This window comes from Heteronotia binoei, chromosome 17 (assembly GCF_032191835.1).
Source record: "Heteronotia binoei isolate CCM8104 ecotype False Entrance Well chromosome 17, APGP_CSIRO_Hbin_v1, whole genome shotgun sequence".
Classification (NCBI taxonomy): domain Eukaryota; kingdom Metazoa; phylum Chordata; class Lepidosauria; order Squamata; family Gekkonidae; genus Heteronotia; species Heteronotia binoei.
The window spans coordinates 1,433,086-1,446,040 of record NC_083239.1 but is presented as its reverse complement, the minus strand read 5'-3'; the positions used below and the strand labels follow the sequence as shown (position 1 = coordinate 1,446,040).

The following is a 12,955-nucleotide window of genomic DNA, read 5'->3' as shown; positions in this document are numbered from 1 at the left end:
CTGGGCTTGCCGGAAGGCGCCGCGCTCCTTTGACGCACTGCGAAGCCGAGCGCGAGTGGAGAAGCGGCGAGCAGGAAGAGCCCTTGCAGCGCCGCGACCAGCAGCCCGCGCCGGCGGCTGCAGCAGCCGGGGCCGTTTGGAGAGCAGGAGGCGCAGCTGAGCGGGGCTCGCCGGCTGCATGGGCCGCCCGAGGGAGGAGGAGGCGGCGGCGGCGGGCCAAGGCCGGGGCTGAGCCAAGGCGGGCGAAGAGGAAGCAAGAGGCTCCTTCCCTCCCCGGCGGCGGCGGCGGCCATGGCGCAGGAGGCGGGCGCGGGCGCGGGCAAGAAGGCAGCGGGCGACATCGGCGCGATCTTCGACTTCAAGGAGACGCTGGGAACGTGAGCGCCTGCGGAGCTGCCGGGGCGCCTCGGGGAGGGGAGGACGGCGGCTTTTGCTGCTGGCGAGGGCGGGCGGGCGGGCGTCAGTCTGCTTCCTCGGCCGTGGGCAGGCGCGGGTGGAGGGAGGGAAGGGTCGCCTTCCGGGAGGCCCCCGCAGCGGGGGAAGCGCTCCTTCGGGGCGGCTGCAGCCCCCGCAAAGCCCTCGAGCCAGTTGCTGGGCGCCTTCCCGCGGCACCGCAGAATGCATTTTGCAGCTGGGTTTGGACTGTAGAAGACTAGCAAAAAATCCAGTTGCAAAGCGCATTCTTCCGTGTCGTGCGCCCCTTGCTTGCCCCGCGCTTTCCTCCAGTCGTAGCCAGGGTTGAACCAGTCAGCCGGCCGCCCTCCTCGTCCACTCTGCTCAAGGTGCCCTGGAGGGCCCCTGCAAGGCTTGGGCGCCGCTGCGCAGAGCGCCCCCCAGCTCTGGGCCTGCAGGTGCCCCCAGCTCCCCCACCTGTGCAGCAAAGGCCAGGGCCAACCTAAGGGAAGAGAGCCCTCCTTCGGCCCCTGGAGCCTCAGAGGTCAGACGCCACCTGCAGCGTCAAAGCTTTCAGGCGCCTTCCTGCTGTGCCCACCTCGCTCCATACAACAGTGTGGGCCTGCCCAGGAGTGATGCTTTGGCAGCCAGCAGAGGAGAAAAGGAGGCGGCTGGAGGAGGAAGGGAGGCTGATATTGCTGAGAAGGCGGCAAGCGGAGAGAGGGGGAACCTGCCAGAGCCCACAAGTGTCCAGCCGGGAGGGGGAGCCCATGGGTGTCCAACCGAGCCCCCTCCGGTTCTGAGACCTCTGGCCTGAGGGAGGGCCGGCCAGGGCCACAGCGGAGGCGAGGGCCATCAAGGGATGCAAGGGGGAACGTGACATTGACATATCACATGCTATGGTGTTAGGGCTGGCCCAGCTTCTCCCCCCCTCCTGCACTGATAATATCTCCAAGCCACATGAGTGGTGCCCAGTTTGGTACCCCCAGGAGACCAGCGCCCTAGGCGTTTGCCTAGTGGCAGGGCAGTCCCTGTATGGTGTATTGATATACCTTTGAGTACCTTCCCTGTTGCAGCTGCATTTTAACCATGTGAGAGGAAACATGCTGAACAATATATGTTAGTGAATATAGTTGAGTAAATTAGAACTGATGCACTAATGAAACGAAGTAACAAAAAAAGATATTTATATTTCATATGAGTAAATTCCCATGAGCAAGTATATGAAAAATCAGAGGAGCTGGTATGTGCAGATGAGTGTGCTATCCTTTGACAGCAGGTCTTAATGAACTTCTGCCAGGGCCTTATTTAAGTATGCAATGTTTTGTATCGTCTACCTTGCAAACTATTTTGAATCACTGGCAATTGTAAGTGCAATTCTTAACTATAAGGGGGAAAAATGCTGTGGTTCTAATACAAATGGAATTTTAAAGGACCCAAGAAACATAGTTTGACTTTTATGTTTTCCTCTAAAGCTGACAGCTGAATCTATTCATAGAAAGAACAGAAATAATCAGAGTAGGTGGGATGTGTTTTATCCAGTGCGCTGTTGTAGCTTAATGGCTGTTGCTGTATTTTCTTCCCCCTTTTATTTACTGTGCATGCATAGATTAGCAAAATAGCGAGATAGTTTTTAATCGTCTGCACCAGCATGCACAGATTAAAAAAAACAAGGAGTGACAGCAAAATGGGTTGCCATTCAGCAGCCGTTTCTTCTCTCCTTTTTAAAAAAGATTTTCTAGGTGCAGATGACTGTACATTTTAACAAAGGGCAATACACAAACTGCTATTTAGCTGTTGATTTTAGGTTTGTATACACATCTGGTTCTGTTGTGAACTACATGTGTTTTTGTTATACAAAGGGCCAGCTTGCCCGCTAGGCAAAGTAGGCAGTTGCCTAGGGTGCTGAGAAGTGGGGGCGGCAAATTGGGCTCCCCCCCCCAGTGTCCCAGGCAAGCGCTCAGTTTGCCTCCCTCTCCCCCCACCACTGCCACTGCTAGCCCTCTCCGGCCTGCCACCACCTCCCCGCCACCACTGCGGAGTTCTGCGGTGCTCCACCGCTCCGCTCTGCGGTGCTCCACCGTTGCGGCGCTCCCCTCCCCCCACTCGCCGCGACTAAAACTAAGCTCTGCCGGCTTCGCAGCCCACGCCTGCATGTTTTGTTAAGAGATTCTTAACAAAATGCACAGACGTGGGCTGCAAAGTGGCAGGGCTTAGTTTTAGTCGTGGAAGGCAAACGAGCGGAGTGTGGTGGTGGCAGGGGGCGGGTGAGCGAGCAGCGCAGGGGGTGGGGGGGTGGAGCGCGGCAGGGGGTGCCTGGGGGGCTCCTGCCTAGGGTGCTATTCGCCCTAGAGCTACCCCCAGTTATACATATCTCTTTAGGAAACTGTCACTCCCAAGTTGTACATCTCACACTATGCATTGTGTGTGTGGCTTATAAAATGCAACTTAAAGAAGAATAGCTGTGAAATCTCTGCACCTTTGTTTCATAGGAAAGGCTATTATCTGACTAGCTTCAAACATGTGCGATGATCAGAAGTTCAGTATGGAAGTGGCTTATATAGACTGTTTGATAATTACCAATCGTTGGTAAGGGTAACAAAACTTGCATTTGAGTTAATTGAATTATGGGGGTCTATTTGTAAAACGAGGGTCCCTGATTAATATTAATGTTTTTGTCTTTTACTTACTATTTCTTGTGAGGGCAAGATTTTGAGTAGCAGAAACAAATCTTTTTTCCCTGCTGTTATATCTATTTAACACTTCATATGAGTTACATAATATTGTAGAACACCATCTCCTCAGAAGAGAGTCAGTGAAGAAGCTTGTCCTGTTCCCAGTGGTTTTATAATGAAATGCTGGAGAATAGCTTGTGAAGCAGTCTACTCTGAATGAGCTTGGGTGCTGCAGACAACCCAAGTCAGCTCTTGCTATTATAGATGATAAGAACTCCCCCCAGTATTGTTTGTTGGTATTTTCATGACCCTGAAAAAGGTGCATTGAAGCAAAGCGATGTTTAGCTTCTGCCAGAGTGATGAAGACAAAATTGACCACACCAGTAGGTAGAAAAATTGTAGAAAACCAGGTGCAAAGTGAAATAATATTTTTTAAGTTCTTGTGGATCCCTATGTGTCTCACAATTTGCCTTTCCAGAGGATCGTTTCCAATGTTACTCACTTTCCACCTTGCGCAGTAAGGTAGTTGAAATAAAGGTTGGCTGTGTTTTATAACCAATATATATAGGGAATCTGTCTGTCTGTCTGTGTATCCATCCATCCCAACAATAATCCTTTTGTAAATCACATCTTTAAGTTGTAGAGATGCATGGATGAGAAATCTCTCACAGTTGTCAAATTTCCATACTGGGGGGACGTGGCTTGGCACCATTCAAAATGGCTGCTCGAGCCCTTAGCTGTGCGTATCCCTCACCCTGATTAATGCTCACATCGAGACACACTGACATCTAACTTGCCTCACCTAATGGGTAAAGCTGAACAAAAATTACAGAAGTCCAAAGATCCATCACAAACAATGGTAACAAACTGTTTTAGGCAGAAGTCCTCATGTGAAAATGGGCCTCTGTCCTGTCAACTCACAGAATAGCGCCAGTCAAACAGAGCCAAATCCAGCAGCATTACCTGGGGGGGCACCTAATATACTGCATGCTATGACAGAAATGGAAACCAGGATCCTTAACAATAGGAAAGCAATGTTTAACCCATTGCAACTACAATTAGAAAAGATACAATAGTCTCTGGAAGACATTGATATAAAAGTAGAAAAAGCTATAGAACAATCCCAGATGATCCAGGAGGAAGCCCAAGCCCTCCAACGTGACAAGAGCAATCTGAGGCATTGAGTTCTCTAATTAGAAATGGAGGTATGTCAGAAGAACCTGAAATTCAAAGTCTTTCCGGAAAGGCAGAAGAACATTCAGAAGTCCCTATTTTTATTGCATGCTGGCTCTCCTCAATATTACATCTAGAAGACTAACGTTTCACCTATAGTACTGAAAGCCTACGGAATTGCCCAAATAACAAACCCCAACAGCTGTGGTCCTAGGGACATCATTGCTACATTTTTAGACTCTAAAATTCACTGTAAGATCACGACTGAAACACATAAACACAGTTTTTTTCCTTTATGCTGATCTTAAAATAGAAGTCCTCCTGACTTAATTAAAGAAGCTGCGCTCCAGAGACATGAATTGAAACCAATTACTTCACAATTTTGTTCTGCTAAAATAAAATACTGATGGGTTGCTCCTCCAAAACTCCTGGTTGGCACAATGGGGCATCCCTTTGGGCTGAGGACTTAGATACTGGTTAATCCCTTTTGAAAAAACTTGAATTCCAGCAATCTATGGAACTTGATAAGAGACACAACAAACGCAAGCGTCAGGCTTCCCAACTGAGTACTCAATAAACAGTCCGTGGTATTTCCAAAGGTTCCATTTATTCAGAATTTCAGGTAAGGTGTGCCTCAGACTGGTGTCTGAGTCAGAACTGGCACTCATCAATAAATCAGCAATAATATAGGCTCAGGGATAGGCATAGCTTAAGCCCCCCCCTTACTGTTCCCAAGCATATCTTTGGACATTTGGTTCCCCTTCCCATCAGTCGCAAGGTTGTGGTTTTGATATGGTGTTACCAAGCAGTGGCCTTCAGACACAATATCTGGGCCTAACTAGCAAGTGCAGAGCATGAGAAGCAAGAGATAACAATAACTATAGAAATATGCAGAGGAAAGACAAGTACAGTAGATCAGTAAACCTTTCATGACAAACTGTTGACAGCAAGCTTACATTTAATACAACTCTTCCTAGAGGCAGCAAGATCTCCATGCGTCCGGCAGCAGAGTCTAAAGCAAGCTTCCCCAACCTGCGTCCCAAGGACCACATGCGGCCCAGGATTGCTTTGAATGTGGCCCCAACACAAACTCATAAACTTTCCTAAAAACAGCACCTGGAACTGTGTGCTGCAGCGGCAGTAGATCCTGGGACTGAGGCTACATCTGGTTGCTTTTTCCTCCTGCTTGCTTTTCTCCCCTACCAGAGAGGGTGCCAGAGCTGACTCAGAGCGTGTGTGTGTGTGAGTGCTCTTCCTTTGCTCCTGGGCGCTCTCCAGCTCTTCTTTCTTCCTGCTGCGGCCCCTCTGGATCTCTCATCCAGGACAAAGAGCCCTCAGCTGTGCTCTGGAGGTATCAGGGGTGGCTGTGGCCCCCTCTCTGGGAAAGTTGGGGAGTAGCAGAGCCAGCCTCCCAATCTCCTGGTCGAGCTGGTGGGGTGGGGTGGGCGTTTTCCCTGTTGGGGGTCTGCTGGCCCCTCTGTGAAGGTTGGAGGTAAGGTGTGTGCGGTGGAGCTGGGCTTGCTGTCCCCAAAATGGAAATGCTCCTCTGCCTCGGGTGAATTCTTTTTGCATTTCCCCTCCATCTCTTCACTATGGGATTTCCAGAATCCCCTTGCCCTTCTCTGTAGCTGGGACTGGAAAAGAGACACTCAGAAACAGGTGGTCCCCCCCATAAGTCTCTGGAGAGAGAGGTTTTTTTTAAAAAGCATGTAGAAAAACAGGCCTCCTGCTTTAAAAACAAATCAAGGAAACCACCACCCCCCTTTTGTTTTTTGATCCTGGCAGTGAGTCTTCTGCGCTCAGGATGGCTTTAAAAGCAAGCCTGTGTCTGTCAGCAAAAAGCAAGCTTCAGATGGGAAGCTGGGGCTGGTGTGAAAAAGAGAAAAACTGCCTACTTCCTCACCCCTCCTCTGCTCCAAGCTTCTGAGAGAGGGCATGGAGGGAGCAAGGATTTTCCTTCCCCCTCTGTTGGAAATTGAGAGGCATGGTTTGGGAACGGAACGAAACAGACATCTCTTCCACCCAACCCCATAGCTACCAAGGGGCTTGCCTGCCTAGCAGTTTTTATAGCCCCCTCTACAGGCTCAGTTCTCCCAGCCCCCTCTGGACCCCTCATTTGTATCACCTGTTGGTGCTAAGCAGATTGAATGCTAGATTAAATTGGGCTGGGACAGGCTGCAGGGAGTATGACAAATCAGGAAGGAGGAGCAGAGCCCCTCACAGACTGCCTCACAGCTTCAAATGGGCAGTTTGCGCCTCCCTTTGTTCCTGCTAACCAAAGTGCCCACTGATACTTTGTGTAAAGAGCCCACCCTTACCTATCTGAAAGAAACAAACATAGCGCAGAGAGAATCATGCAGCTACAGAATTTGGGATTAGGGAAAGTAAACCAAACACACCCTATTTTCTCTGGAGAGCAAAGGACATTTAAAGGTGACTTGCTTGTTGTGCTTGAAACTATTGTTTAATAAATTTATTCTTGTAGAAGTAATTTGTAGTAATGTTAGTGGTTTTTAAAGGCATTTTTACTGTATTTCTTCTCAGTTCTAAAGACTGTTGATTATTTGTTTGTTCCTTCAGTAATAAATTGATCTATAAATGTTTTTTATAATAGTAAGTAGAAACTCTGGTAACCAAATTAGCCTCACAATTTGTTAGCCTAATCTAATATCTTTTTGCCCAACTGACTTTTAATCTCCTATGTTTTAAATCTAGCAGTGTTTCAAAATTCATGAATTGTAGATACTAGTGACTCATTCCTTGTTAAAACTTTAAACAAAATTAGAACTGTAATTCGTTTATTTCCTGATTTAATTTTTTTACACCACATTTTTAATTTTTTTTAATAAAGTGTCTTGTGCCCTTCTACTTTAACTTTTTGCCATAGTGATTTTTGATCTTGCATTACTAGCTCCAGTGATCCTCATTATTATATATTGTCCTTCTTAATGGTGGTTTAAATTTTAATACAGAAGTGAATTAGTTAATGTCTTTGATTTCACCTAAGTATTTTTAGGATTCAGACAAATAATATGAAAGTTGTTTCATATAATGTCCGTGGGCTTAACACTATAAAAGGGAAGAGGATATACTCTCAGCTCTCAAAACTCAATCCAGATGTTATCTTTCTGCAAGAGATGCATAACAAATCCCCTTCAACTGTACTTTTTGCTAAGTCTATCTTTCAGTTTCAATTCCAGACCAAGGACAACTCAACGTTCAGAGGTGTTGCCATTCTAATTGCAAAAAGAACTTGTTTTGCTCATATGGTGACATTGGCTGATCTACATGGTAGTTCCTTTTTGTAAAAGGTAGACTTGATGATACCTTAGTGACACTAGCATCTTTATATGCCCCAAATGCTGAGCAACTTTCTTTTCTAGAATGGAAAAACTTGATAACTTTCGTGAAGGAGAAGTGCTCATTGGGGGTGATTTAAATTGTATAATTGATTACATAGTAGACAGATCCTCACATAGCAGGACACAGGCTAAAAAAAAAGAAGCATGTGAACTCCATGTTGATTTCAGGTTGTTTTTTTTTAAATATATGTATTTATATTTAAAATGTACAACCAGTTTATAGTCAATGAATAATAATTATCAAATCAGAAGTGGGCTAAAAGGATGTGATTGTCTAGATTGGCTCAACAATGAGATGGTTTGTTCTTTCTCCAAAAATGGAAGCCATTTTTCTAGGTAGGAGGCAGGACTGTTTTCTGATTCATTAATATTTTCAGCAATTTTATCAAATGTAAAATAGTCCCAGACTTTTATATACCATGGATCGATGGTAGGAGGTGTAGTATTCTTCCATTGCAAAGCAATTAGATGTTTTGCTGCCATAAGAAATAATGAGACTAATTGTCTTTTTTCAGGGGGGGGGCATGATTCTCATGCCAAATGTGCAATAAAGCTATGGATTTCAGTTTTTGAGAATCACCAACTGGCTGATGTCTGGAGGCACGTTCATTTAAAAAAAAAGGATTAGACCTTCTATTCTACCCGCCATTCTACATACACACAAATAGACTATATACTGGCTTCTCCTTTCCTGTTGAATTAGATCCATTCATCCCAGATAGGCTGCAACAATGGTCTGATTGATTGATGATTGACAATTTTCATTGTCTGATGATACGAACAAACATTACACTGGTCTTTAAACAACTCTTTATTAAACTTTATAGCATTATCAGCTGATTTGGAACAACATATAATAAATTACTTTGCAGAAAATACATCAGATTAATCTTTGCCAACAATAGTATGGGATGCAATGGGCTGAGTGGTTTTGTAATAGCTGTCTGCTTTTCTGAAAAAAACAAAAAGCAAAAAGCAAGATCAGAGTTATTAGAAAGCATAAACTGTTTTATGGTTTTTATATCTTTTATATGTTCCATGCAGAGTGGAGACACTCCCCATTTATTAGGGTTGCCAATCCCCAGGTGGGGGCAGGGGATCCCCCGGTTTGGAGGCCCTCCCCCGTTTCAGGGTCGTCAGAAAACGGGGGGAGGGGAGGGAAATGTCTGCTGGGAACTCTCTTATTCCCTATGGAGATTTTTTCCCATAGAAAATCATGGAGAATTCATCCACAGGTATCTGGGGCTCTGGGGGGGCTGTTTTTTGGGGTAGAGGCACCAAATTTTCAGTATAGCATCTAGTGCCTCTCCCCAAAATACCCCCCATGTTTCAAAATGATTGGACCAGGGGGCCCAATTCTATGAGCCCAAAAAGAAGGTGCCCCTATCCTTCATTATTTCCTATGGAAGGAAGGAATTGAAAAGGTGTGCTGTCCCTTTAAATGTGATGGCCAGAACTCCCTTTGGAGTTCAGTTATGCTTGTCACAGCCTTGATCCTGGCTCCACCCCCAAAGTCCCCAGATATTTCTTGAATTGGACTTGGCAACCCTACCATTTATAGAGACAAATAAGCAAGGATAAACAAGGTAGATCTCTTTTAATGTCCTGAATTGGGGTCATAAAGACCAAGGATTTACATCCTACCTAGCCATAACAAAGGCAGAATGGTGGGGATTGGTGGGATTTCAGACCAATACAGGGTAGTCTCCTCTCAGCAGGGAGGCAAAGAGTTAAAAGGTTTAGAACACTCTTGCAAGGTGCAGAAGCCAAGAATCAGAGAATGGAGAAAAATTGAGGGACAGTTGATCAACCACTCTCCATTTCAAAGTTTCAGTTTTTCTAGTCCCCATTCCTTTGAAAGGAATGTCAAGGGAAAACCAGTGAACTTATAAAAATTAGCTAGTGTCATGCTTTTATTCTTTTTCTTAGTTTTCTGCAACATTTGTGATATTAGGGTTTGTAGAATCTTTCGGGCTCAAGTGCCGTGTTCTACTGGAGAAAGTTTTCCTTCCAGACGTTTCGTTCTCAGCTGCGGAGAACACCCTCAGTGGCGTTGCAGCCGGAGCAGGCGCACAGCAGCCAAGAAGGTCAGAGCGCCTGCTCCGGCTGCAACGCCACTGAGGATGTTCTCCGCAGCTGAGAACAAAACGTCTGGAAGGAAAACTTTCTCCAGTAGAACACGGCACTTGAGCCCGAAAGATTCTACAAACCCTAATGATGTTACCAGCCGTGAAAACCTGAAATCTTTGATTTGTGATATTGTTCTGATATTTATTCCTCTACTTTTATGCTCCTTGTAAATAGAGATTTATGGCCTTCAGCTTGCATGTCCTGAGCATGGTTGTTAATGATAGGATAATTTGAAGGTCACTGCATTATAGGGTCACCATAAATGGTGGGGACGGGAAGGGACGGTGGCTCAGTGGTAGAGCATCTGTTTGGTAAGCAGAAGGTCCCAGGTTCAATCCCTGGCATTTCCAAAAAGGGTCCAGGCAAAGAGGCGTGAAAATCCTCAGCTTGAGACCCTGGAGAGCCGCTGCCAGTCTGAGAAGACAATACTGACTTTGATGGACCGAGGGTCTGATTAAGTAGAAGGCAGCTTCATATGTTCATAAATCAGAAGCGACTTGACAGCACTTAACAAACACATGTTAATTGCATATCTCAGGCTGTGATCATAGTTCTTACCTAGAAGCCTGTTTATCCATACATAGATAGAACCATCACCTGACTGGGCTAAAGAGTTAGCAGGCAGAGGAAAAGGCACTGAGGGACCCCATACACACACACAGGCATTTCAGTGACTTGGACTGCTGAATGTTGAAGGGTGAACAAATCTGAGTAGTGGCAGAAATCAACCCAAGCAATCAAAAAGAGAGGGATAGAGTTTCCCTGCAAGTGTGTTTAAGCTTCCTTGTGTGCATATACATGCACACACAAACACACTCCCACTACCCCTCTGCTACTCTCTGATGGGAGTGGGCAGGGTGGTGGTAGATCAGGACAGAAGTTATTTCTTACAACTCAGAATCAGAGATGGGCACAAGCTGGTCCACAGATTGTGATTCATGCACAAATTGGGCCAATTCATGGTTAGTTTTGAACTGGTTTGTCTTTTCATGCCACGCCTGAAATGGAAAATGATCTTTTTTCCCTTGGTGGGCTGTTTGGTTGATTTTTGTGGTTATTTTTCCAGTCAGCCTAGCATTGATTCAATCACTTCTTAGAAAACACTGGGGTAGACTTCTGGGAGCCCTAGAAACACCTATATAGCAGTTGTTCATAGCTTGATTGGCAGCTCTGGGAGCCAGTCTCAGAGCTCCCATTCTGCTCTATGGGAGCAGATACCCTGACCTTGCTGCTTCCACTTTGCAGCACAAAGAGAGAAGAGTTAGTTGTCATAGAATCATAGAGTTGGAAGGTACCTCCAGGGTCATCTAGTCCAACCCCCTGCACAATGCAGGAAACTCACAAACACCTCCCCCTAAATTCACAGGATCTTCATCGCTGTCAGATGGCCATCTAACCTCTGTTTAAAAACCTCCAAGGAAGGAGAGCCTACCACCTCCTGAGGAAGCCTGTTCCACTCAGGAATCACTCTGTCAGGAAGTTCTTCCTAATGTTGAGCAGGAAACTCTTCTGATTTAATTTCAACCCATTGGTTCTGGTCTTACCTTCTGGGGCCACAGAAAACAATTCTACACCATCCTCTATATGACAGCCCTTCAAGTACTTGAAGATGGTGATCATATCACCTCTCAGCTGCCTCCTTTCCAGGCTAAACATGCCCAGCTCCTTCAACCTTTCCTCATAGGTCTTGGTCTCCAGACCCCTCACCATCTTGGTCGCCCTCCTCTGGACCTGTTCCAGCTTGTCTGTATCCTTCTTAAAATGTGGTGCCTAAACTGAACACAATACTCTAGGTGAGGTCTTACCAGAGCAGAGTAAAGCGATACCATCACATCATGTGATACGAACACTGGACTTCTGTTGATACAGCCCAAAATTGCATTTGCCTTTTTCGCCACTGCATCACACTGTTAACTCATGTTCAGCGTATGATCCACTAAGACCCCGAGATCCTTTTCGCACATACTACTGCTAAGACAAGTCTCCCCCATCCTATAACCATGCATTGGATTTTCCCTACCTAAATGCAGAACTTTACATTTATCCCTGTTACAATTCATTTTATTGCTTTTCACCCATTTTTCCAGCCTGTCAAGGTCATCCTGGGAGCTGAAGCTGAGCTTTCCTGGGGGCATCTGCTTGGGGGGGGGGGGGCGCCATAACTTGAACATTCCAAATCTATTCTTTGACAAACTTGGAGGGTGGGTGGAGGAGAGCTGAAGACTCCTAGTGAGTTTAATACCTCCTGAACCAAGTGAAACAATGAATCACAAACCCATTTGGGCAACCACACAAATCATGAAATGCAATGAACCTCTGATTTGAGCAATCAAATGAACCATTTTCCCATTCCATGCCCATCCCTTCTCAGAATAACTAGAAGTTTAGATATGGCTGCGGAATGATAAGACATGATCTAAAATATGGGAGAAGAGGATGGTTGCTCTCCCTTCTATCTCTAAATGGCACCCAACAAAATTGAAAGAAGTCCAGGAGAAACTGACATTAAGCAATCTTTACTTATAAAGAGAACAAGTAAACTGCTTTCAAGATTTCACATTTTAGACTTGATCCCTCCTTAAGAACATAAGAGAAGCCATGTTGTATCAGGCCAGTGGCCCATCCAGTTCAACACTCTGTGTCACACAGTAGCCAAAAAACACAAGTGCCATCAAGAGGTCCACCAGTGCGACTAGAAGCCCTTCCACTGTGCCCCCCCAAGCCTCCCCCCCCCCAGCACAAGTGTAACGTACTCGACGCGGAGACGAGAGTAGGGCAACATAGTTTATTAGGAGCACGTTGCAAGAGAGGGAACACGTGGGCCAGGCCCCGCTTATGTACATTTTCCCGGTTCAGCCTCCTGTACAGGTCAGGCCAATCCTGGCCTGTTAAACTTCCCGCCGCGGATGTGGTAGGCGGGGATTCTGCGCCCCGCGCTAGAGATGCCTGGGATACCCAGCCGCCTCTGCGCGTGGGCGCGTATTTCAGCCAATACATTACACTCCTCCCCCCCTAGTTAACGAATATAGTCTTTAAGATACGCGGGTGGTCGGCTCTCCCTGGTGGACCGTCTGGGAAGGTCCTGTGGGGGGGGGGCGCTGCTTCCCTGGCGGGCACGTCTGGGGGTTGTGATGCCACCAGAGGCGGCGGGTTTGGTTCCTCGGGTCGGTCGGGCTCGGTGGGCCCCTGCACTTCGGGCATCGGCCCTGCTGTCGTTGGGGG

The 12,955-nt window shown here is 46.5% G+C and overlaps 1 protein-coding gene across 1 annotated transcript in view; it reads left to right on the top strand.

The window, feature by feature from the left end:
- The first annotated feature begins 315 nt into the window (after positions 1-315).
- CAMK1D (calcium/calmodulin dependent protein kinase ID) overlaps positions 316-12,955 on the top strand; it is a 154,672-nt gene continuing 142,032 nt past the window's right edge. Inside the window, exon 1 of the mRNA XM_060257866.1 lies at positions 316-377. The gene's annotated coding sequence lies outside the window, so the exon portion shown is untranslated. The remainder of the gene's footprint in view (positions 378-12,955) is intronic.